The sequence below is a fragment of the Panthera pardus genome, unplaced genomic scaffold (genome assembly GCF_024362965.1).
Source record: "Panthera pardus isolate Hobbes unplaced genomic scaffold, ASM2436296v1 HiC_scaffold_17, whole genome shotgun sequence".
Classification (NCBI taxonomy): domain Eukaryota; kingdom Metazoa; phylum Chordata; class Mammalia; order Carnivora; family Felidae; genus Panthera; species Panthera pardus.
In genome coordinates, this window is record NW_026526732.1 from 25,161,322 (window position 1) to 25,185,665 (window position 24,344).

At 34.8% G+C, this 24,344-nt stretch overlaps 1 long non-coding RNA gene across 1 annotated transcript in view; it reads left to right on the forward strand.

Annotated features, from left to right (window-relative positions):
- The window catches only part of LOC109249846 (uncharacterized), a 301,041-nt gene that overhangs the window by 153,503 nt on the left and 123,194 nt on the right, over positions 1 to 24,344 (forward strand). The window contains exons 2-3 of the long non-coding RNA XR_002072786.2: positions 7,207 to 7,328; positions 8,299 to 8,432. This is a non-coding gene — a long non-coding RNA (uncharacterized LOC109249846). The remainder of the gene's footprint in view (positions 1 to 7,206; positions 7,329 to 8,298; positions 8,433 to 24,344) is intronic.

Here is a 24,344-nt window from a genome sequence, read left to right on the forward strand (position 1 = left end):
GAAGGTCCACAAACTGCAACGAGCCCTTCCAACAATGATGTTGACTAGCAAAGTATATAACATATAAATTAAGAGCAGTGTGTAATTAGTTTACCTGTCCACACCCTGTGGATTTTAGCAGTTTAACTCTGGTTTGAAGGCAAGTAATACCTCTCAGATATATGCCATAATCAGTACTTATTGATCCTAACATTAAATGAATAATGGCAAGAAATCCTCTTTCACAAATGCAGAATTGACATTATAATTGAGCCAAGAGTGAGAAAGTTTGGGTATTATCAGGGAGTCATCTATCTCATTGTTCAGCTCCCAAACGGAATTATTAAACCATCTCACAAATATGGAAATGTGTAATATTTTAAACCACAACCAGGTAACTAGAGTTCCTGGGAAACACTTCCAAATATGTAACCATTATTCACATTAGAATTAAGTTTAATATGACCTAAATAAGTCTATCATTGATATATTTTTAGTTCATGTAGAAAAGATTTCTTCATATTGCAATGTATCTATTCATTACTTTTCAAAGTAATTTCCCCAAGAAAAGTCTTTTAAAATATTAAAGAATGAAAGGTCAGAATCTCAAGGTCTTGATTTTATTTGGTGATGTTATAACTACTGAAATATCTTTGTAGCCTGCTACTCTTTCTTTTCCAAAACAGGAAAGGAAATAGAAGGTAGAACAGAATCTTGAGAAAGACTAGTTATCATTCAGTGGGTCTTCCTGAGTCAACAGAGTTGTAATTAGAAGTTGAACTATATCTCAAATATGGAGTACCTTACAGATTTTGTAGGTGTTTGGTGTAGGTATATTTTTGATGAGGAGGAAAATATCTCACTTCCACATTTCAAAAGCAATAAATAAAGCAGAAGATGTAGTATAACCATGATTGAGTTAAAAGTCATGCATACTAAGATTTTCATAGGGAGAATGTCCTTCACCAACCTGAGAGTGAAATGCCGATATTTAGCTCTGATTCAAGGAAGTTTCATTGTTCTTGACTTTCTTCTACCTTCATCTAAAAGCTGTCCTTAAGAGATGTGACTCATGAGGGTATGCAGAGCCCTGGATCACAAGAGAGAATTAATATGAGGTCATTCCTAAAGGAGAAATAGTTTAGATCTCTTCTCTCTGTGTTCCCTTCAACCTGCTTTTTCCTGTTTTTCCTTTGATACATCTTTCTATCACCTGCCTTCTTTTCCTAAAGCTTAACTGATTAAACTCCATAAAGGGAGTGTGACATATATATATATATATATATATATATATATATATATATACACACACACACACACACACACATATATGTATATATATTTGACATGCAATCCAACTGCCTTCTTTCTGCCAGTTTTTGTTTATAAAATCTTTATAATGGGATACTACCTGTTTGCTGCTGGCCCTTGAAAGAGGTCTTTTCACAGGACAGAGATGGCTACCCCATTGTAACTGTCTTTAACTGCATTATTTATTCATTAAAAAAAATCAAGCTCTTATCACACTGAAACCAGAGATTATGGATATACACACCTCCTTTCTAAAGCTCTATTTTTGTAATCTAAAATGAGTAATTTTCTTTAACAAAGAAGAGTGAAGCTTTATTATATTGAGATAGAATCAGAGAGAGGTATTGTGAACTAAAAAAAGAGATAAAAAATTTTAGCTTGCACTTTGTTATGGAGACTATCAGTATCAAATGTCATGGGAATTACAAATTAAAGTTGTTTCTTTAAAGAAAAATAACAGAAAAAATAATTTTTCAGTGATACCTGGCATCGTAGTCAACACATAATCAATTTGAGGAGGAGTATATGCTAGTCTATTCATGGAGATTCTTTGATTATATAATAAAATTAGTAATATGGAGATATAAATAGCCATGTATAGATTGTAGGCCTCTTGGGTCCTCATGGAGGGATTAGAGCCTTTGATGGGGTTGTAATGATTAAAAACAAGCTTTAGGGAGATTTTCGTCTCATAGGTTTAGAGAAACCAATTGGAAAGTAAAAAAGATATTCGAGAATATAGAAATAATGATCTGTAATCAATATCTACCATGTGTCTGGAATACTGAAAAAACAAAAACTAAGGAAGCATAAAAGTAATTTATGGGAATGGTGTGAATTTGCTTCCACACCCTCAGGTGAAAAAAGATGTCCAATTAGTTAGTCATATTTATTAGTAAAACCTAACAGTGATGAGGTTGAGGACTATTTGCAAGTGAGGAAACCCAGGCATTGAGCTTCGATCCTCTGAATCAAAAATGTGTAATCTTTTAAAAAAATTTTTTTAATGTTTATTTATTTTTGAGACAGAGACAGAGCATGAACGGGGGAGGGTCAGAGAGAGAGGGCGACACAGAATCCAAAGCAGGCTCCACGCTCCGAGGTGTCAGCACAGAGCCCGACGAGGGGCTCAAATCACAGACCATGAGATCATCACCTGAGCTGAAGTCGGACACTCAACCGACGGAACCACCCCAAAAATGGCGCCCCAAAAATGTGTGATCTTAATTGAGAATTGAGAATGAGTTCAGGAACTCATTCTCTGCAGTCCATTTCATAAAAAAATAGCTTTACAAACCAGGTTGTGAAATGCTAGAAATGAGAAGAGGAAAATATTTATGGGTGACAAAAATAATTTTTAAAGAATAAGACACCTTTTTGGTTAGCTTATAAATAAACAAGAAACTCAAAAAGGAGGAGCTGATTGCCTAGAAAATATAACTTTACAAAATATAAAAAGCAACCACCTCCATGGGGTCCCCTAAGTCCATATGTTTTCCCTGTGATTCTATCAGGTTTTCAAGAAAGAAATAATTTCTTTATTATATATCTTTTATAGCACAGAAAATATTCTCCGAATTTTTGTATTTTTAACAACTTATTCAAGTCTGATTTACCTACAAGAAAACGTACTTATCTTTAGTGTCCAGTTCAGTAAATACTGACATTAATTGAGACCAAAGTAATCTTTACCATTAACCTATATACTATTTGCAGCACCCAAAATATTCTCTCATACCTATTTACACTTAATTCCTATACTCCATATCTGCTTCAAAAATTGACCAATAATCTTTCTGTTACTAGAGGTTGGTTTCCTTCTGTATCCATTTCATGTAGATAGAATTATACCATAGGTATCATTTTATGTCTTACATCTTTCACTAAGCATATAGTTTGTGACATTTGCCTATGCTGTGTTTCCTTTTAATGCTAAGGGATATTCCCTTTATTAGATATATCATATTTTGACCCATTCATTAAATAAATGGTGAATATTTGGGTAGTTTCTAGTTTGGGGCTATTGTGAATAAAGTCACTGTGACCATTGGTATACAAGTGTTTTTGTAATCCTATCTTTAAAAAGCCTATTGGGTAAGTGCTTACAGGTAGATTTGTTGAATGTATAGTATGTGCGTGTTCAGTTTTATAAGAAAATACCAAAACGTTTCCAAAGGGTCACACCTTTTTACCCTTTGGCCAGCAACTTTCGGAAGTTTGAGTTGCTCCACATATTTACTGAGTCTGTTAAATTTTATTTAATTTAGTAAGTGTGAGTTATACCTCATTTAGTTTTTACTTTATACGTCCCATTACATATGCACGTTGGCTGTTCATTTATCTTACTTCATAAGATGTCTCTTCACTATTTTGCATATTTTTAAATAACTGGTTTATTTGCTATCTTCCCATTAAATTCTAAATATTCTTCATATATATTTCAATATAAGACTTTTGTTAAATATATATTTTTATATTTAATCATCGTCTCAGACTTGCCGTTTTATTTAATTAATTGCGTCCTTCAAAGAACAGAAGTGTTTGCTTTTAGTGAAATCCGATTTATCAGTTTGTTCTTTATTGTTTATGTTATCAGTGTCCTGTTTAAAAAAAGATACCTCAAGGAGGTATATCTCAAGATTTGCTTTTGTTTTGTCTATAAGTTTAGTTTCTATATTTTGAGTTAATTTGGGGTATGTTATCCTTTAAGGGTCAAACTTCATTCTTTCACCAAACAGAAATCCATTTCTTCTATCACCATTTGTTGAAAGGCCAGCCTTTCTTTAATGACTTATTTCAACACCTGCCTTTAAAAATCAATTGACTATTCTATGGGAGCATATTTCTGAATCCTTTGCTCTGTTGCATTAATCTACTTATCTATCCTCACGACAATTATAATGTATTGATTAACACCGTCACCATAGTAAATCTTGAAATCATAGGGGCCCCCGGGTGGCTCAGTTGGTTGAGCGTCCGACTTCCGCTCAGATCATGATCTCACACTCTGTGAGTTTGAGCCCCTCATCAGGCTCTGTGCTGACAGCTCAGAGCCTGAAGCCTGCTTCAGATCTGTGTCTCCCCATCTCTCTGCCCCTCCCCTGCTAATGCTCTGTCTCTCTCTGTCTCAAAAATAAATAAAAACATTTAAAAAATTAAAAAAAAAAGAAATCATATATTAAACTGTATCGAACTTTGTGCATCTTTTTTCAAAATTGTATTGGGGCTCCCAGATGGCTCAGTCAGTTAAGCCTCTGACTTCAGTTCAGGTCATGATCTCACAGTTCGTGGATTCGGGTCCACGTCCTGCTCTGTGCTGATAGCTCAGAGCCTGGAGCCTGCTTCGGATTCTGTGTCTCTCTCTGCCCATCCCCGCTTGTGCTCTGTCTCTTTCTCAAAATAAATAAACATGAAAAGAAGTCAAAATTGTATAATTTAAAGTCCTTGAATGCTAATCCCATTGTCTCTTCCATTACTGAGATTTATTATCTCCTATTTATTGGTCACATTTCCCTGCTTCTTTGCATGTTTAGTTATTTTTGGGTTAGATTCTAAACAAAAAAAAATACTGATGTTTACATTGTTTAGCATCTGGATTCTGTTCTCTAACTTAATGAGTGTTGAAGTTTATTTAGGCAGGCAGAAGTTACATTAAGAATCAACTTTGTTCTTTTGACCCTTGTTTTTAAGTTTTGTGCTGGTGAGTCTAGAGTAGCCATTATGAGACAAGTGAAGTTTTTTTCTGGTAGGTCCTTTACTGGAAGCTGGGTGTTCAACAAGATATCTTCACTTTGGCGGGTAATCTCAAATATCTCTCAGCCACCTATTGTCTCTAGGAACTGCTCAACTTGCAGACCTCTAATAGTTGTTTCTAGTTCAGCCTGATGTAGCCTGCCTGGGCATGTGGAGGTTAGGTTTGTAGCAAAAGATCTGCCTGCAGATTTCTAGAACTTTTTCTCTGTCTAGTTTCCTACTCTGGTCCATAAATTCCAGCTATAACAGCATTCTGAAACTTCAGTTACTGTCTTCTCAACTCAGTGAAACCACTGTGCTTTGCTTGACTTTCCCCTTCCTGTTTTAAGATCCAGAAAGTTCCTCCAGGCAACATGTAAGGCTTTTTCCTTCCTCTCAGGAATTACAATGCTTCTACCCCGCAATCTCTTCATGCTTATTGTATAGGAATGCTTTAGTCATTAATTGATTATTTAAGTCATGAATAAACATGAGTTATTTTTCTCTGTTATAATAATGATTTTCATTACCATTTTTATTTTCCTGAGTCCCCCTAATGGTTTTGGTGTGTTAACATTATTTAAGGAAATCCAATCGGATGGAATCGTAATTTATCATTAAACAAAATGATGCAGAAGGAGAGTTTTCAAAGAAGTCTCCATGGAAGCCCAAGTCCACTGAGGATCCTCAGGTTGCCATGGTGGGGAGGGAGGTGCCAATGAGTAGCAGAAAAGTTAGGCAAATTGCTTCTCTTCTTCCTTTCAGTGAGATCAGGTGTATATCCATGGTGACATCTTTTTTTTGTTTTTTTAAGCTTTTTTCAATGTTTATTTGTTTTTGAGAGAGACAGAGACAGAGAGACAAAGCATGAGTGGGGGAGGGGCAGAGAGAGAGGGAGACACAGAATCTGAAGCAGGCTCCAGGCTCTGAGCTGTCAGCACAGACCCCGATGTGGGGCTAGATCCCACTAACTGTGAGATCATGACCTGAGCCGAAGTTGGACGCTTAACCCACTGAGCCACCCAGGCGCCCCTCCCTGGTTATATCCATTACAGTTCTCCTTCAGATTTCTTTGAAGAAAGAATTTTACCTCTAAAATGTGAAAACTATTCATTTAGAATACATACTGACATAGAAAATGTACATGACACATTGTTAATTTTTAAAGATCAGATTACAAAACATTATGAAACACATTTTTGATATAGAAAATTGATAATGTGGCTGGTTATTGAATTTGGAGTCATTATGATTTTCTTCTTTTTGGGCACTGTGTAATCCATAAAGAGTATATTATTATATAAATAAGATACAGTGAAATTATTATGAAGTAATTAACATTCTTCAGAAAATATCAGAAGACCAATTTCATGGGTTTTGTGTGGTTTTTTCTTTTTTTGCAATTATTTATAAAAGTTACTCTATCATTACCCAGATTTATAAAGACTTGTAATGTTTTTGTTTTGACCAATGATGGACAAAAGCAAACAAGAAAACTTACATTTCCTGAGTGAAAACAGGAACGCATATTGAAATCGGTGTATATTTTATTGTTATAAATATTATGTCCTCATCCTGTGTATTTTATTTTTTAACATGTTTTGAGGTAGGGTTTTCCTGAGCCTTAGGTTACTCAGCTGTGATGTATTAAAATAAATGATTAAAAAAGTAACTGTTTTATTGAGTTAGGAGAATTAAAGATGATATAGATAAAAGGCCTAGTTTGTAACAAGCACAAAGGAGAGACTAGCTTTAATTTCATACATCATCTTATATGTTATATATCTTAACAACAACAACAAAAAAACCTTAAAAATTCTCATAATGCAATATTTGTCTTAAAAAGGAAGGAAAATAACTTCTTCATAAGACATTTGGCTTTCAACTTATTGTTAAACTGCATACATGAACTCAAGATAGAATGAATTTACAATATGGAAAAGGAAAATTTCTGCCAACTTATAATATGTTGTTATAGAGGATCTTGGGAGTACATATTGTTGATTTTCATGAATTTTCCTTTTCTGCTTGACTTCCCTTTTCATGGAAAGCTGCCTGTGTTACTGAAAGATTACTGTTTGCATTTAGTACAGATTTGTTCTGGTTAATATTTTATTAGTTGCTATTTTTAGCTTTAATAAAAGACTACTTCTAACTCTTTTCTCTCCGGCCTTTTGTAAATAGGTTGTGTGCAAATTGAAGTGGTTGGAAAATCTATTGGTCGTGCACATTTTAAAAACTCTTTGTGAAATAAAGTGTTGGACTCAGACTTCCAAGTGGCCACCAGTCTGGAGCAAAGTATATTGGTAGGATTTGTCACACCTGTTTGACTTACTTGTTTTGTCTCTGTCTCTCTCTCTCTTCCTCTTTGGTTGGCTGTCCCAGCTGAGTGGTGACATTTATTTTTTTTAAGTTTTTAAATAGAAAGCAAATCTTATCTTAATGATAGCTCCTGCTATGATTTTGAAAATGTAGGTTGAATAGAAATTGTTTTGTAATATCCTACAGTTTACCTAGCATGGGCTAGATGCTAGCCACTCTATATAACATTTTCTCGTGTAGTTGTATTTCATCTTTACAACACCTTTTTCAAGTAAGGAGTACTTTGAGCCCTACTTTACAGATCGTAAAACTGAGACTTAAGACACATAATTTAACCATAGTTACTCAGCTGGTAACCAACAAAAGCTACATTTGATTCAATATGTTATTAGAAATGTAAAGCAAATTTGGATATTGATCTAACTTTTCAAAGTATCAGATATTTTAAAGCTCAAATTATCCAGTCAACCAAACAATCTTGAACTCAAGTTTGAGAAGGGACATGTACCTCATTTTCCTTAGTTGTTAAACTTCTGATGATATAAATTTATTTTACTAATGATTTTCACAATGACTGCTCCTCAAAGAAATTCCATTCTGGAAATTAATTCAATGATAGGAGTAAAAAGACTCATCATTCTAAAAATATAGGGGAAGTATTCAGGTGCCTGGGTGGCTCAGTTAGTTAACCACCCGACTCTTGTTTTCAGCTCAAGGTCGTGATGTTAAGGTTCAGCCCTTAAGGTTCCAGCCCTGCATCAGGCTCCATGCTGGTAGTGCAGAGCCTGCTTTAGGGCTCTCTCCCTCTCTCTCTGCCCCTTCACTTCTCACTCTCTCTCTCTCTCTCAAAACATAAATAAATAAATTTTAAAAATAAATACAAAAGGACAGGGGTAATATTTAAAATGGAAACTCTTCAGTTTTTGCTTGTTTGTTTGTTTGTTTTTTTAACAGAGAAGTAAAATGGTTTGTTTCTTCAACTGCTCATCCCCTTTCGACATCTGTTCCCTTGGAGGATGCCAGTGCCCCAGGACCTGGTGCTGGAAATAACGGCAGCTGGAGCTCACCAGCTTCTTGGACTCACAAAGGTCCTTAGACTGGCTGAGTTCAGTAAGCATTAAAATGTTGTGTTGGGTTTATATATTTTTTTTCAAAAAGTGCTCCAGGCCTCATATTTGGGCAGGATGATGCAGAGTGCTGAAGAGTTGACTAAATGAAACGAGGCAGTTATGTTTCTTACAGAGGTTAGCAGATAGTCTCTTTTAGCTCTACAAGTGGCATTGCTTATCTTTCAAACTAGAATATGATTAGTTACTACCAAACTTAGTAGGTGCTGCAAGCATTGCTAAAATTACCTTTAAAAAAATCCTTTGATCTGTTAACAACAATGATCTGTACAGTAAGGTGATTTGGGTCATAGAGATGCAAAATTCATCATTGCAAAAAAAAAAAAAAAAAAGAAAGAAAAGAAAAAAGATAATTAGCTTATTTCAATATCTTGGCTTGCAGTGACTGAACCTGTTTTTGGGTAAAAGAAGGCATAATCAACTGTAATTATTTGTAGTTTTAATAGCTTATGTAAGTCTGTTTAATTATTAATAGTAAAATGGACTCCTGGGGACAGAGCCTGTTGCTCTTGAACTAGGTAGGAAAATAAACATTCTTATAATACATATGTTTGTCAAAAATCGATTGATGCCCTGAGTTGCTGACTGACGACAGGACATAAACCTTATTTTAACGTTCAGTGTGTTGATTCATTTTATTTGGACTATGGTTTTCACAGTTTGAAAAAAACAGAGGAGATTATTATTATCTGTTTAATTTTACCAAAGCAGATGGCCAAACGACATAACTTACTCAATCTAAAATAAAGCAGAGGGGCTCCTGGGTGGCTCAGTCAGTTAAGCGGCCGACTCTTGATTTCGGCCCAGGTCATGATTTCATGGTTCGTGGGTTCAAGCCTGCCATCAGGCTGTGTGCTGATGGTATGGAGTCTGAATGGGACTCTCTCTCTCTTTCTCTCTCTGCCCCTGTCCTGTTCTCTATGTTTGTCTTTCTAAATAAATAAATAAACATTAAAAAAAAATAAAAAATAAAATAAAGCAGATATTAGTATGAGTTATATAGTTTGATTTCACTACCTGATTACATTTATTGGGAAATTGCTAAATCCTCCTCTTTTATAACAATACATTTAACTGTCTACATTATGTCCTTGAGGCCTACGCATAGTCAGTTTAGGGGAGGGAAATACTACTGACTGTTGCACAGTTTGCAAAGTTGGCAAATGTCTTGAAATCGAGTTGTGTACTTGAAGTAATGTTGCCTTGGAGCAAAGGGGAGAGAATAATCCCATTTTTATAACAATGGATTGAATTGAATACTCACTTATTTTTTTCTTAAAGTTTCATGTAATCTGTGAAAATGTTTTTCACATTTGACATTATATATGCCACATGCCTGTGAATTCACATATGCCATTAATCTTATAGGCCATATTTAACTCTGAGAGATATTTTCAGTCAATAAATACTGAAAAAAATTTTTTTCAGTAAAGAAAATCAAGAAAAATGGATAACTGAGGAAGGACGGCAGGCAGATTTTAAGGTAATAGCCTAGACCTTAAAAGGCTGTATCAAGAGCAGCAAGGTATAAATGGTGGTCACAAAGAGAACATCAACAATCAAACTCATCTGGAGAATGAAACTTCAGTAAAACAGATTGATTTCCTATTATACAGAACGGTCCTTTCTCTCGGCCCCACTGCCCAATGAGAGACTTGCAACATAATCTGAAAAGAGCTTGCTTTTAAGAAGCCATTTGGTAAAGAACTTAATCTATACTGTAAGGTCAGCCATGTGTTAGTAACAAAGTTTGTAAATACTGTTAAATAATAAAAATTCAACTGAGTAAATTTTAAAAGATCTAATTGACTTTATTAATTGATTCATGAATCTGGCAGCATGCCATCTAACAAGTAGAGGGGAGCTCCAAAGGGCTACGGTTTTTAAAGGCAGAAAGGGAGTAGAAAAAAATACATCAGCAAATAATCCATTGTTTTAGGCAGGTCACCTTCCTAAAGGGAGCAGAAGGGATTTCTCAGTAAATTTCCTACTGCTGACGAGGAAATTCCCATGTTGAGCTGACTAAAGGTTACATTTCTAGGGGTTTGAAACTGCAGTTAGTTTAGGTATTAAGTCTTGGTTTACTGACTTGGGACCTTAACCTAAGTGGCGCCATTTTGAGTCTGTGGTGTTCTTTTTAACTATACCAAAGATGTGTTTTCTTTTTCATGTTATTTTATCAGGAACAAAACAAAACAAAACAAAACAACTCAAGTAAGTAGGTACGTATTTCACTAAATTGTCGGGTCTCCAAGATGAAATTTGTTCTTATCATCTAAAAATTGATTACATTTTAGAACTGAATAAATGGGTTGCTTTTATGTTTTCATTAGATATTAACTAATACTACTAAAGTCCTACTTTTAATGTCTTTTGCTTTATGAGTGTGGAGCTACACTGAAAATATAGTTAATACCATTTTTTCCCCCAATTATTAAATCAGAAGCTCATTTTCTTGAAACAAAGGAACTCCAAGAGCCTGAATTAAACATGTTTTGGAGAGAATGATCTGAATTGTGCCCATCCTTTTCCATTGCTAATTTAAAAATGTTTTGCTTGCAGGAATTACCTGATAAGAATAATAATAAGAGTTTACTTTCCCTTTAACTTTATTACATTTCTGTTCTTTTACTTGGCTATGAATTTTGGGATTGTTTCTCTGTGCCTTATTTCAGACACTTCTTCCTCTTGTAAACTCAGAACCTGAGAATTTCCATTATACATACTAATGCATTACATTTTATTTTTGTCTGGAAAACGTGTAAAATATACTATAATACCAAACAATACATTGCAAACAATAGGAGAATCATAGGCTCATATATCATGATATAGTTTGAACAGAAATGAAATATATTTTATACATGATCATGTATGCATACACATATATTTAAAGACTGTGAAGTTTATTGAAAAGAGAGGAAAACAATGCAAATATAACAAATAGAATTATAGAATGTAAAGCCCTACTTGCTTACCTTTTGTGGTAACATTTCCAGAGAACTGAAATCAAAGTAGATAAAGCTATATGGTGACAAAATTGCTTCAGAATTGTTGTATGATAGATATTCTATCATCCTTTACTGGCTGAATTAATTATTTGTCAATTAACCGACAGATGGATCCATCTCTTCCACAAGTCTCGTGTTTCATTTTTCTTCCCCAAATCAATATTTCCTTCAAATATTTAAGATATATTCAGCTCACTTCGGACTGTGTCACTATTAGGAAATTACCTAAGTAGAGACTTCCTGTGTAAAACAGAAAAGTTCTCATTTTAATTTGGATCTACCTTGTGCTATAAATAACATTTGAATCTGGAGAAATCTTAAATGGCTTAGCATTTTACACATATATAAATTTAAATGTATAAATATATTTACCCAAATAAGACTAAGAGAATGAGGAAATGCCAAGGAGTGGTTCTGAAGGAAGGAATTACTACACTTATTATTTCTAGAGATTTACTTGCTCAATTTATGAATATTTGTGAATTTTCTGCTCTTGTTTTGGCAATCTTGAAATATATGTAAGCATATCACCGACCGTGTGTATGGTCAACTTATGACCATGTTCTGCTACTTTACTGCAATTCTGGAGTTTACATTTTCATTGGCCCCAAGGAAAAGACAAATTACCTCATGGCAAGCTGTATAAATAAAGATTTTACAATCACTTACATAAGGAAGAGTAGTGGGGAAATTAAGTCATCAAATGGCACACAGACTTTAAACTCTTCAGAACTCAACAGAACCCGTAGCAGTTGATATCATAATCATTACATGAGCAGATGTGTTGTTAGATTTTATTTTTATACAAGTAATTATGACACTAAATATGTAATAAAGGACTTCACACTTCAAATTATTTTTATTGTATTTTATGAGCATGATTGGATTAACTGAATCTCCAGAATAATTCCCTGATAGTTAAGATTATTAGTTTTTTTTAAAGGCAAAAAAACCCAGCTATGGTACAATTTTAACTCAAATAATGTTGCAGCATGCTCAACATAAAAATGCGAAAAGTGAAAACATGCCATTTTATACTTTTAAATCCATTGGTAATTACGTTTTTTAATATCTTAGAATATATTCCATATTAAATTAATTTTGTTAATTTGAATTTTATTGGTTTGGTGGGAAGTTTTAATATTTTATTTGAAAATGTGGTTTAATCATGTTTCAAGCTATAAGTAAAATAAGTTTTATTTATATATATTTAAGTAATATAATAAAATTTTAATAACACTTGGAATTAAAGAGCATTTAGTTTTGTATTTTTTCAATATGAAAAAGCCCGTAGACTAATAAAATTGAAAAGCCCCTGGGAAAGAGATTCCTAATTATTTTTGCCTTTCAACGTAGACCAATATTTGATTTTTTTTTTGTTACCTGTTGTCTCTCGTTTTTCATAATTAGTAGCATTAAAAGTCCATAAATTTGTTTTGCTTTGCTTTGTTTGTTTTTGTTTTGTTTTGTTTTTGTTTTGTTTTGTTTTGTTTTTTTGCAGGCTCCACGCTTAGCCTGGAACCCAATGCAAGGCGCAGTTGCCCCACCTTGGGACCATTACCTGAACTAAAATCAAGAGTTAGACGCCTTAACTGACTTAGGTACCCAGGTGTCCCAGTCCATAAATGTTTTTAACATATGTGTATGCTCATTTCAGGAATAACAGGGAAAAACAGAATAAACAATAGTTTCTTCTCTCTGCAAGAGATTAAAGGAAACTCAGTAGACCGGACAGGCGACATCATTGGGAGTGAAATAGGCAAGTCAAATGACTTAGTGCTGTTGACTGGGAACCTCTTCTGGGTCCCGTCCCTCAAATTCAATACCTGTTGTTAGATAATAATTTTACTTCTTTAATTAAGGCACATAGGTGAGCTATTAATGCACTTTTCTCTCAGGATCAGGCTATATGTGTGATATTGGACATTATACCTAATAACAATAGAGATATACACGAGTATGTGTCAGGGAAGAGAGAGACAGAGGGACAGAGAAATATTTTAAATAATCAAGAAATATCAAAATTTTGGGGGAGAAATATTTACAGAAATTTAATCCTACTCTAAAAGAGAACTTCACGGCCTCACTGATACTATCAACTTAAAGTAAGCAAAATAGTGTACCTATACCTATACTCTGCCTTCTGCTGAGATGATACATATACTGATGGCACACGTGCCTGTAGGACTGTCTTATTTGTCTTTTCAGCTGCTGTGTTTCAGTTTTTACTTGATATATGTAGGTTCTGTCATGATTTTTATGGTATTAATGACAAAGTTTCTGAGTACAAGTAGCTTAAAATTTAGCACAAGAAGAAGATAAGTAAATAATTTGGAAGACCATGAATAACTAAGTGGCTAACAAGACATACAAAAAATATTAAGAGACAGAGAAGTTATGGCTGAGCAAGCTAAAAGCCCTTTCTATCTGGTAGACTTGAGGCCTGATAGAACTTTGATAGATAAATATGGAGTGAGGGGATTCCATGTAGAAGGAACATGCACAGAATCAGAGGAGGCAAATATTGACTATTTTTCATACTACCAAATTGACCAGTTGGACTAGAGAAAAGAAAACCTGACAAAGGAAATGTAGAGTGGGCCATATTTGGATGGCCTTGAGTGTAAGAGGAAGGATAGGGTCTTTACCTTGAGAACAAAAAACTGTTATTGTAGGATTTTCTGCAGGAGTAAAATATAGTTGTGTTTGCTTTTTAGACAAAATATTGTGAGGTATTGTAAAGGACATTGGGTGGGAAGAATAGAGGGAATAGAAAAATGGGAAACTCTACATCCATTGATAAAAATCATGAGTACACAGATCCATGCAATGTCAATGAAAATGCCAAGGATGAGATGAATGAAGATTTTGTAGAGACAAACCACTTAATTTAGCAATTGGCCCTAAGTGGTGAGTGAAAAGTAGTTACTGCAGATATCTTTGTAGGTTATAAGGATGAAGAATTGAGAAAGTGACATAAACATTAATTTTAAAAAGATGAGCGGGAGCCAAATAGATGGCCAGATGAAGAATCGGTTTGCACATATCGAGTGTGAAATGTTTATTGGGAAACCATGTGCAGAAGTCCAGCAAGGAATTTGAAATGAAGGTCTAAAGATCAGACAAATGTTTAGGATTTGATGCCTACATAAAGGAATCAATTACTTAGTCATGATTCTTTAAAAAAATGTTTATTTATTTTTTAGAGAGAGGGAGAGCACAAGTGGGGGAGGGGCAGAAAGAAAGAGAGGGAGACAGGGAATCTGAAGCAGGCTCCAGGCTCTGAGCTGTCAACCCAGAGCCCATCACAGGGCTCAAACCCACAAACAGCAAGATCATGACTGGACCCGAAGTTGGATGCTCAATTGACTCAGCCACCCATGTACCCCTACTTGAGCATGATTCTTAAAGTTGGGGTAATGCTTGACCTCTCCAAGGAAGAGACTAGACCAGTAGAATATTTTTTAGCTTGGTGTATTGAATACTCCTTGCTTTCTGTTTTATTTACTTATTGTGAAGGGATCCCCATTCCCATTCCATATTTGTACATACTTCCATTCTTTTACTTACCACACAAACACAGCACAAGTACGCACAACTTTGCCACCTTATCCCTGTAGGTACAGTATGTAGCATGTCGTGTGCCTGACCTCACAACACACTCCTGAAGCCTGCATAGTTAGATAGGGTCAGATTGCCTATTTAAATCTAAGTACACATAAGATGATGGTCGCCACCCCATCTGTCTCAGGCAGTATTTTGCTTCACCAGAGAGAATCTGACAGCTGTTGTTTAAAGGAAGTCTCGCTTGCACTCATTTCCTTATTATGACATTCCAATTTCTTTCCTGAGACTTTCTTCCAAGTTCTTGATTCCAACCTTAGAAATTTGCATATGAAGTTCCCCCGGCAGCTATAGTATTGAAACAGCTGCAGGATTACCCAGAAATCATTCTTCCACCTTTCATTTCTTAAAGCACCTGCATTTTTGCTCCTTGGGCAGCTCTCCTCTCTTACTGCTTTGCAAAAGAGCTGTCTTTAGACTAGTCTTATCTTTGCTGCTAAAATTGTAAACAGTGAGAGGGTAATAGCCTTCCTCATGCTTAACATACAGAAGAGACTTAAAATAGTACATACTTGACAGATGAATAAATTACTAAATAAAAGAACAACACTGTCTGTGAAGAATTTTTTTTAATTGTTTGACACTGTTAAAATAAACACAATGCCGTAGATATGCTCTGAGCTCCATCAGGGGTATGTGAAAGTCAAACGAGATTCACACATCCAAGAAACCTGAACAGACAAGAAATTACAAAAATTTGCATCTCAATGGCAGCTTATTGAAAGGTATACTATTTTCTTTTAAAGCTTAAAATAGATGTTAGGAATACTTTTATTTTTAATTTTTTAATATCTATTTTTGAGAAGAGACAGAGCACAAGTGGGGGAAGGGGAGAGAGGGAGACACAGAATCCAAAGCAGGCTCCAGGCTCCCAGCTGTCAGCACAGAGCCGGACCAGGCTCGAACCCACAAATCCATGAGATCATGACCTGACATGGGGAAGTCCGACACTTAACCGACTGAGCCACCTAGGCGCCCCCGGAATACTTTTTTCCTATTTATGAAATAGTTGAGTATATTCAGAGTAATAGTTTAAAGTATGTGCTGTAGGGTATAAAAAAATACTGACGGGATGAACACCTATCGACATGGTAGTGAGGTCAATGTTAAAGAGAAAAATGAGAGCCTCACCACTGTAGTTCCACGTATCCTTACCTGTCTCATCCTTTCTTTCTCAGTAACCAGAACCATATTTTCAACATTTCCTTCTATTTTTCGCATACTGTAACCACAAAATGTGTATTCGAAGCAAAATGCTGCTTAATGTTTTTGAATTCTTTCCTGCATAGAAGGGAATTGTGAAGGCGTGTTCTGCCACAGTTGGCTTTTTTCCTTAATCATTCTGCTCCCAATATTCATCTACATAACTGCATGCATGCGTATCTATTTTTTCTATTCTATTACTTTAGCCTAATATGTTTCTCATTGTAATATTGATGAGCATTTTTATTGCATTCCAATATTTGCCATTCTGAGTGTTACTGAGGATGTTCTTCCACTAGGGTCCTGGTGCCCCTGTACGGGAGTGACATTGTTGGATTGTAGACTATGAACATCCACAAATGTCCCATCTGATAATGAATTCTTTTCTCAAAGTGGCCCACTGATCCCCATTTACGACAGCTGTTCCTAAAGGCTTCCATTGCTTCATATCCTCACCAACACTTGATATTGCCAGACTCTTCAGGTTTGTCAGTCTAGCAAGCATAAAATGGTGAATCACACGATGAATTTGCATGTTCCTGATTAAAAATCAAATTGGAAATCTTCCCACATGTTTCTTGGTCCTTTGGAATTCCTATTATGTGCAGTACTTGTTCATACATTTTCTCCTTTTTATCAGATTGTGTCTTTTCACCTGATTTATGTGTGCTATTCATTCATTCTGGTACGGCTCACTTCCGTGTGTCGCGTATATTTTCTCCTAGTTTGGGGCTTCTCTGTTCACTCTGTGGTGGTTGAAACCAAATGTAGTTGAAATTATCAGTGAGTTTAGGTTTAACGAATTATATTCTATTTAAGGTCATAAAGATATCATCCTAAATTGTCATCTACAATATTATTATTTTTATCTTTCAGTCATTAATATGTATATGGTGTCAGTCAGGGAATCAATTTTATATTTTCTCCATATAGATAACCAAATTGTGCCAGTAGGATTTGTTGAAAAGTCTATTCTTTTCTAGTGAAATACTATTAGAAATCAAATGTCCACATATGTATACCTCTGTTCGTGTGTTTGATATTTCTACCTTGTCAATACTACCTTGTGTTATTCATAATAGCTTTATAATAATTCCTGACAACTGGTAGGACAAATTCTACCCCACCTGCCTCTGGTTATTTTTCTTCTTTAGGAGTGTTTGGCTATTCTTCTGTATCAATATAGACTCATCCTCTTAAGTTTCATACATAAAAATAACGCAAAACACAAACAAGTCAAGTAATTCTGTGGGGACTTTAAATGAAATTGATTTGGATGTATAAATAACTTATGGTGGAAATGAGAGCTACACTTTTTATCCCATTATATATTGTTTTAACAATTTTGTTTTCCACCTGATTGAGACAAGTGTGTATGAATGAAGATGGTTTGTGCACTTTGACTTTATATCCCAGGGCTTTGAAAAATTTGCTAAAATGTTCTAATTCTGTATGATAACTTATCAGTAATTTCTTTAGTTTTTCCTTCACAGAGAATGAGATCTTACCATAATTACTTTATTCTATTTTATTTTTATTTGTTTTTCTTGACATTAGTTTCTGGCCACTAATATAGGATCTAACATAGTAACTCATTAGAATGATGAGATCTAACCACTTGGTGCAGTTTCTGAATGTTTCAGTGCTTTTACACTACAAATACATGTATTTTTGTAAATAACTTTGCAACATTAAGGAATTTCCCTCTATTGTTAAGCTGATAACTGATTTATTACGATTGGATGTTGATTTTGACAAATATTTTTCTGCATCTATTAAGATAATCATTAAATGATATAATATATTAATTTATTTTTAAATCGTTAAACCAAATTTGTAAGGCGTCAGCACGATGTATTATTATTTTCTATGCAATGCTTGCATTTGCCTTGCTAATATCTTGTTAAGAATTTTGCAATCTGTATTTGTGGTAATACTGTGATAGCAAGGGGTTTATTCTACACTTTAATATTTTAAGAGAACATGGCTCAGTCTTTACTTCCCACACATATCTTATTACCTGTAGCTTATAATTTTAAGGTTTCTATTGATCTCTACAACTCGCATTTTACTATATCTGATAGGATTTGTTATGGACCACAATACACCTAACTGGTATCCCAAGCAGCGTAGAGATGCAGCATTGTCTAATACTTTGCTTTACCAGAGAGCACGCTATATGTTGTTGTTGAGGGGGAAAATGTTAGATGCTCCTCACTGAAAACGAAACAGACATGGATCACTGGTGTTCTTCCACATGTAAAAGTGAACGCGGCTTTCAGAGTCCTAGATAAGGCCATGGCAGAAGTAGCTTCCTTTGAGGCAATTATTAATACAACTATTTTATTATTAAATAAAAAAAATCATAATAAATTCTAAACTGAGAATACCCTGGGCAAACTGGGCTGTATGTAACCCTGCTTTGATCTAGCATATTACGTGCCAAGAATTGTTCTAATCACTTTTCATTTCTAAGTTTCTTAAATTTCACAGAACTTTTCTCTTAATTCTTATAATAGCCCCGTGAGGTAGGTGCTATTATTCGCTCTGTTTTGCAGATGGGGAAATTGAAGCATGAAGAGGTTAAATACCTTGCCCAAGGTCTTAGAGATTATAAGCGACAGGACTGAATAAACACCTGTCAGGTTTTGGATTTTATTTTCTTAATTCCTATTTTCTTCTATATTTCCTTCCTTCTGTTTGGGTATATTTTGATTTCTTTTCCCTAGTTTCTTAAAATGGAAACCTAGGCTATTGTTTTGAGGTCTTTTTTTTTTTCTGATATAAACATTTAACCTTCTAAATTTCTTCGACCTTAAGTAAAAAATCACTTTTGAAAGAAAAAAAAATCTCATGAAAGCCAAATAGAGACTACACTTTACTATGGCATTATTGAAAGATACGAACACGAATCAGTATATGATATTCTTATTTATCCTTTATGTAACTTTGCCAAAAGCAAATGGGCAAAATTAAAGCAATTCAAAATAAACATAGTAATTTAATGTGGCAAATTATTTTTTTTAACTGAAGTAGTTCTCACAGTAAGCAAACAGAACTAAATAAGCAGAATAACACTGATGTTGAGCTCTGTAAGCCCATGTTGTTACATAGCCTGTATGCCATGTGATGACTCAACCCTCCAAACATATTTCTCTATGTGAGAGTTCCTTTGTTCAGCTACTCATGATATAATTTAGCTCCCATCTGGCAGGAACATCATTTATATTTTAAGCCCAATTGAATCTTAATCTTCTTAGTTAAAAGTATACCACAAAACCAAACATGTGAACCTAAGAGTCATTGAGATTCAATATATGACTATATGATTGCATAGCTCAGTTATCAATCCAAACTGTGCATATGTTGTGTTCTAGTCCCTTATGAAAGTGAAGATATTCTTTAAAAAGGCATCTTCTGTAGGATTCTCATGTCTCCTATGCTGTGCTCCTCCCCCCGATTCAATGACATGTATCTTTGAACTTGTAGTGGTTACTGACTCTTATTTTGAGAAAAACTCATCTAGTCTTTCACTACTTCTTCCGATTCATCAAACTATGTTCCAAACTGTCATCTTTCTAGTAATCTGGAATTCCCTGTGTGTCTAAACCTGACAAAACTATAGGGGGTAGGCTAAATAATGACTCCCAAATATGTCTGTACCCCAATCCCAGGAAGTTGTAAATGGGACCCTATTGTCAAGGGGACTTTGCAGATGTGGTTAAGTTAAGGGTCTTGAGATGGAGAGATTATCCTGGAATGATGTGTGGCCTGATATAATCACAATGATGCAGGAAAATTCAGATAAAGAAAAAGCTAATGGAATGACAGGATAGTGGAAGCAGAAGTGGAGCGATGCTTTTTGAAAATAAAGGAAGTGACCACGAGCCAAGGAATGCAAATGTCCACTAAAAACTGAAAATGTCAAGGCATTGAACTCTTCTCTCAGAGCTTCCAGGAGGAACCAGCCCTGATACCACCTTGACTTTAGCTCAGACCAACTAATTTATGACCTCTTTTTTTAATGTTTATTTATTTATTTTTGAGAGAGTGAGAGAGAGAGAGAGAGAGAGAGAGAGACAGAGAGCGTGTGCACACGAGTCAGCATGAGCAAGGAGGACAGAGAGAGAAGGAAAGAGAGAAACCCAAGCAGGCTCTGCACAGAGCCTGACACGGGGTTCAATTCCATCAACCATGAAATCATGACCTGAGTCAAAATCAAGAGTTGGACACTTAACCAACTGAGCCATCCAAGTGCCCCTAATTTATGACTTTCTAATTTCTGACTTTCAGAGCTTTTGAACTTTAAATAAAATAAACTGGTATTGTTTTAACACAATAACCCGGCACTAATTTGTTATAACAGCAATAGGAAACTAATACATTATGCCTTTGTTAATATGGCTACTTGTGTCTTCAAACAATATCTAATTCTTCGCATGATTAACTACCAATTCTCCCATGTTGGCTCGGTCTCCCCACATGTTTTCCTGAAGAAAGCCTTTAATGGAGGGTCTAGGTAGGAATAATCATTCTCAGGTATTTGTGTCTTCAGCTCCTGGGTAATGTCTTTAACATAACGCCTACTCTATTTCATTTAAAGTTGTTCTTTTAACGTCTTGTCTACCTAAAATATGAGCTGTCTGGTGGGAAAGCCACAGTCTTGTTCAAATTTTTATTCATTAATTTTATATGCGTTTATTTATGTTTTCATTTTTCAGCAACTAGGGTAGAGTCTGAAAGGGTTAATAAGTAATCCTTGTTTGATTAATTCTTTTATACAGAAAAATAAGCTTGCAAGAGATCTTTAGATTATATGCTATCTTGGAAAAATATTTTAATTTAAAATTTAATCTTAGAGACATTTAAAACTTTAATACTTAAAAATTTAATCTGCTTCATGGCAAATTTTTACAGACATAGATGTATATATACATAGATACATACTTATATTTTTACAAAAAATATCCTGATTTCCAACAGCATCCAGCTTTTAAATGAGCTGATGATACACGATCTGTATGTCAGATAATGAGTGGAAAAAGTAGTCCAGGGTAGGTATCCTAAATTTAGCTGACATATAATGATGAGTCTTAGAGTTAGGAAGAGCGTTAGAATTGACAAGGCCAGATGGTATCAATTATAGAATACATATAATTAAGATTGCTGCATGAAAAACAATTCCTGCATTATTTCCTGCATGAAAATAATGTTCATTATTCTGTTTTTGTTCTTATTTGTTTTCACTCTGATGAGAATAGGTCACAAGACTTGGTTACTGAATGACTTCCCTGAAAATGAATGATGTTGCAATCTTCCCTTTCCTTTGAAAAATATTTGCTTAGGAGTCAGAAAAGCAATGGTATGTGCAAAATGTAGTTTGTAAAAGATATTTATAGCTTCAAGTTGACTTTATGGTTAGTGGCACCTAAAATTATATCAACCATTCTTGTTTTTTCTTTTGTTGTTGTAGTTAGAATTCTTTCTGTTATGTACCTGGAAATAGTGTCACAGAACCGAGTGTAAATTCTAAGAATATCAAGTGACTGGAATATTCAAAGATGAACCAGGAAATATCTCAGCCAGATTTCAGAATACAGGGCATCTCTTCCATTTCTGGGACTGCTTTTCATGGCATTTTTGACGACCATAGAGTCATAGTAAAGGGGAACATACAAAGAAGAAAAAAAGCTTGTCCTGTGATGATGGCTTTATGGAACCACTTTACCTTAGAAACTACTATATTCCAAAAAAAATCAACAAATACTTTGATCTACGGTTTATGTATATATACTAATCACATGATACCTTTTAGTCCATGTTGTATTCAATAGAGACTTACATCCATAACTCTTTATTTGCTTTCTGGCTGCACGGGTATTATATGAAAAATGTTGATATTGCTAATGATTAAGAAAGAAAACACTGACTCAACGAAAGCTTTTCTGCATAACTATTATTTTCAGATTTACAAGGACTCAAATATCTTGAATATTTGTACATAACGGCACACTTATGAGAGCATTCTTGTTATTTGGATAATATTTGCAGGAGGACTTCTGAGAATATGAGAAGAATGCCAAGACCATTGTTTCCCATTTGATTATCTGTATATTATCAAGGAAATAAAAGTTTTTAGAGCTAAAATTGACATTTAAATTCCTAATGTCCTGATATGCAAAAATACTACACTTCTGTATCCTAGAAGATGTAATGGCAGGCATCTACTTAGTGGAATATGTTTCAAATGATCTTGTCTTCAGTACTATTTTTTTAAAGTTTTAGTTTCATTTATTTTTAGAGAGAGAGAGCACGCAAGCATCAGAGGGGCAGAGAGACAGCAAGAGAGAGAATCCCAAGCAGGCTCTGTGTTGTCAGTGCAGAGCTGTATGTGGGATTCTATCTCCGTGAGATGATGATGACCTGAGCCGAAATCAAGAGTTAGAGGCTTCACCGACTGAGCTACCCAGGTGCCCCTTCGGTACTATTTTAAATGCCCAACATCGCAATCCTCATCATGTTTGACCCATAGTAAGCCATTCTGTTAAGAAAAATGGCAGGTTATTAAATACTATTGCATTAAAAATTGGACAGTGAGAGTAAAAAAATTCTCTCGGGAGCTGCAAAAGATTCTCTTCTGATTTCTCAAGCCTGTAGCCTAATTTAGGAGACTATATGTAAAAAATATAACCTTTATGGTCTTTTTCACATTCTGAAAGCAGAGGAGAAAGAGACATACACATTTTTACTATAGGTCCCCAGTCTTAATCTTTTCCTAAAACCCTGAAAAAAGAAAAATGCATTTGTCCCGGGTGTGATGGATTGAGGAGTATAAGATAGAGAGAGTGAGTGGTGAATGAATGGGCTCTAGAAGTCATTGCAACCACTCTCATTGAACCAACTATATCACAAAGGAGGTCACCTGACAAACTAGTGTAAAAATTTTGTGAAAATTACACATATCTGTCTGCTCATGTTTCAGGAGAGAAAGAAAAGAAGGTATGCTTTTACATCTACAATTGAATTAGCCAAGTTAAGGAGGTGATCGGCCCCTCTGCTCCTAGATGCAGGAGGAAAGTGTTAAATTCGTACAATGACAATTAGATGATTAAGTAGTTTTCCTTTTTCTCCCCTCTAGAATTCCCCATCGATACAACTCATGTCTACCCCACTGAGTTTTCAGAATTTATTGCTTCCGAGTTCCCCTTGAGGAGAAGACACATAGCTTCAGAGAGAAAAATGTGTTAGACTTTACACTTGGTGTTCCAAAGCAGCTGAATGAAACCTATAGCAAATATCATAGTTTTAAAGTTCGGTGTTTTAATATGCGAGAACAAAGGTGGTTTGAAGGTTATGTTGAATTTATAAGTAAATATGTTTCATGGCATTGCCCTATTATACCTTTAGTCTCTGTTAGGGTCTGTGGTTCTGTTTCCTCATTCTGTTCCTGATATTGGTCATTAGTGTCTTCACTGTTTTCTTTGTCAGTGTTGCTAGAGTTTACCAATATTATCAATTGTTTCAGACAAACTATTTTTGGTTTCAAAGACTTTTGTTGTTGTTCTTGTTGTTATGTTGTTGTTGTTGCCTTCTTCTTCCTTTTTTCTCCCCCTCCTTCTCCCCCTTCTCCTCCTCTCCTCCTCCTCCTCCTCCTCCTCTTCCTCCTCCTTCTTCATTTTAAATTTTATTGATTTCTGTTTTATTATTTTCTTCCTTCTGTTTGCTTGGATGTATTTGATCTTATTTTCCTAATTTCTTAAAATAGGCACAAGTTATTATTTTGAGATCTTTGTTCTATTCTAACATAAGCATCAGCATATACATTTTCCTTTAAGTACCCATTTACCTGAACCTTACAAATAATGTTGCATTTTCATTTTCATTCAATTTAACCTATTTTTAAGATTTCTCTTAAGACTTGCTCTCTAACTCAGATTGATTCAGCTTATTAGGGCTGCCATAAAAAGCACCACAGACTGGAGAGCTTAAACAATAGAAATTTATCTTCTCACTCTTTTGGAGTCTGGAAGCCCAA